Consider the following 3302-nt stretch of genomic DNA (forward strand, 5'->3'; position numbering starts at 1 on the left):
ATAGTTTGTCATGAAAGAACTGATAAGGGGATTGATTGTTTAGAATGGTAGTAGGGACTCTATTGATTATGAATGCAACATAAAGCAAGGCATATGACCGATAGGTTTTAGGGAGTTTAGGTTGGTAAAGTAAAGCTCTGCCCATATTGAGCAGGTGTTAGTGTTTTCTTTCCACCCTCCCATTTTGCTGAGAGGTTTCAACACATGAGCTTTATAGTTAATTCCATTTGAAGCATAGAAAGAGAAAAGTGAAAATTCTCGTCCATTATCAATTCTTAGGGTTTTAGTGGTGGTGTTATGCTGGTTTTGAATCATAGTGATAAATGTTGGACCTTAGGAGCAACTTAAACTTTAGATTTGACAAGGACAATCCATACAAATCTTCTAAAGTCATCAAGAATTGTTAGAAAATACTCGTGATGATTAATAGATGGTACAGATAGAGGACCCCATATATCTAGATGGAGTATTTCAAATTTAGAAGTAGCAATGCTAGAGCTATGAGGAAAGGGAAGTTTCTTTCGTCTAGATAAATGGAAAATGCCACATATGATTTTATTATCAAAGTAAATAGATGGATACATCAAGGACATATGACTAAAGTTCTTATTCGAAACATGCCCTGATCTAAAATGCCATAATGCATTGCTAGGTAGAATGGTGTTGATGCTGGTAGAATGTGGCTATAGCAATCTAGTGCAGGTTGTGTCATCATCAAGAGGACAAGCATAAATTTGTACTCTATATAAACCTCCAATTTTTCTACCCAAACTAATCATCTTCATGCTGCTCATATCCTGTATTAAACATTCATTGACAGAAAAGTTATCTTTACAATGCAAGGACTGACATAGTTTGGATATTGATATAAAGTTGAGATGAAATTCATTGGAATATAAGACACTCTGTAAATAAAATGTAGGTGAAAAGTAAGCATGTCCAACTTGTTTAACACAAATGGAATTGCCATTAGGCAGTGTAATGTTGATTGGGTCAATGTTATGAATTGAAGTGAAAAATTCTACTGAGGAGCACACATGGTCATTGGCACCAGAGTCAAGAATCCAATATTTGGATTGAGCTAATAAATTGAAAGTGGTGTAGATAATACTTGAAGAATTTGCAATAGGTGAGCAATCAATCATCATAGTAGAAACTGAAGCATTGTTATTAGAATTAGCAGAAGGTAGTAAATTGACTTGTTGAAGTAAGCCAATCAGCTGATAATATTGTCCTTGAGAAATATTCGAAGTTTTATTATCTGTTAGTTCTCTTGTTTTAGGGTTGGCATTAATTTTAGTAAAACAAATAATAACAACAATATGTAAAATAGGATGTATATACTTACTAAGAAGAACATGTACAACAAGATGTCCTATGAAATGTCAGAACATGTTTTGTTGAAGTTATTCAACATGTGGAACAACATGTCGAAGAAGATGTCCTATGAAGGAGCATTCGACATCGCACCAAGATGAGCTGGATTAATGAGATTTAGTTATGATCTTACTTATGCAGAATATTTAGAGAATATTATGCATCCCATGTGGCGCATAATCAAAGGTCTAGAAGATTCAATTAGAAATCAAGGAGAATGAAGAATTTCTAAATAAGGAGATTATTTAGGAAACAAACGATTGAAGAACTTTCTTGTAGCAGAAGTTTATGCTAATTGTAATAGCTAATGAAGCTGTGATTGAAGGCGCAAATCCAGTTGGGTATGAGTTATAAATAGAAGCTTTGTAACCTAGGATTAGGAAGCCATCCAAGTATATCAAGATGTAATCATTAGGGCTAGGTTAAGCGAACCTCCCAGATTGTGGGAAGGTCAGCGTAACCCTCGAAGCCTGTTGGCAAGAGGCATTACGTATGTTCTTGGAGGAAGTTGTGAAGTAACTCCAGGTTGTTGTTCTTAGTTAGGAGGAAAGCTAACAAATGTTAGAGCTTGGCTTTGCGTCTTAGCTAGATTGTCATGGAAGTGTGTCTTCCAAAATTGTTTGTCTGTGTGATCAGAATGTTGGTGATTAGGCCGTTGTTACAGCTCCTGGGACAGGAAAATTGTACAACATTACCGTGGTGATTGGAAGTGAGATGGAGATATTCCATATCTAGAGAGGATCTAGGTAGAAGGGTCATTAGATAGTGATTAAGTGAGTAGATCGTCAACGGGTGTGTTGGCTGTAGGATCTATAAATTAATGTTGCTGATAGTGGACTTCATTTCTGGCTTGGTATGCCCCCAAAGTAGGTGGTTAGACCGAATTGGGTAAACAAGTCTAGTGTTATTTATCTTTTTAGTATGTTATACCTTGCCTGTGTTATTAATGTCAGATCTGATGTCTCGACATCCTTATAGAATATCTGAGTCGGACTGTACCAAAATTTCAATTGGTATCAGAGCAGGTCATCCTGTTCTGTTTCTGGATGAGATTCAGGGAGATACTTTCTAGTGCAATAGGCAAGGAGAAGAAGAGCACTTGGTTGAGAAGAGTACTCTTTGCAATGTATTTTTGATATTTTTTTTTGCTATTCGCACCGGTTTCGACCCACCACAGGTGGGCCACTAATCCGGCTCGTGCGTAGAGGCATGCGCACTGGCCAAGCAAGATTATATCTTTGACGTTGCTTGTACTCAAAGGAATCTCATATTGTAGCATCTATTAATAAGCATTTTTTTTATCAAATTTAAAAGCATATGCCTTAATAAATTATTTTACCTTTGTACTCTTAATAAAATAGAACAATGCTAAAAATAAAACCATATTTGAAATAAAAAAATGTTAAACAAAATTATTCAAGAGAACCTAAGGACGCATAACTTTCTATTTCTTAGATTCTTCCATGTGGCATCAATGTTGCTTGATTTTAATCGGCACTTCAATGTTGAAAACTAAACAAATAAACACATTAGCATCAAAATGAACTTTAAAATTGAAACTCCAAGACATCCCTAATTTCTAGCTAGTCAAATAATTAAACCTTACTTCCTTAATTGAACACATTATCTACTACCACAGTAAATAGTTTTAGCTCATTAAAAACTACAGCACAGCCTATTAAGCACAAACACACCCACAAAGAGAAAGCACACACACAATACTAAACCAACATAAAAAATTATATAAGGGTATAAAGCATATCATTTAAGTAATAGAGTCTACTTACGAATTACCATGGAATCGAAGCTTAGAAATCAACATGCTAACAAGTTTTCTAGTTTTAAACAATTCGAATTCCATGTTTTCATCCGTTAGCAATAACCGGATCCCATTGATTTGGGGTGAAGAAGAATCAAATTCCATG

This window comes from Vicia villosa, linkage group LG2 (assembly GCF_029867415.1).
Source record: "Vicia villosa cultivar HV-30 ecotype Madison, WI linkage group LG2, Vvil1.0, whole genome shotgun sequence".
Taxonomy (NCBI): Eukaryota; Viridiplantae; Streptophyta; class Magnoliopsida; order Fabales; family Fabaceae; genus Vicia; species Vicia villosa.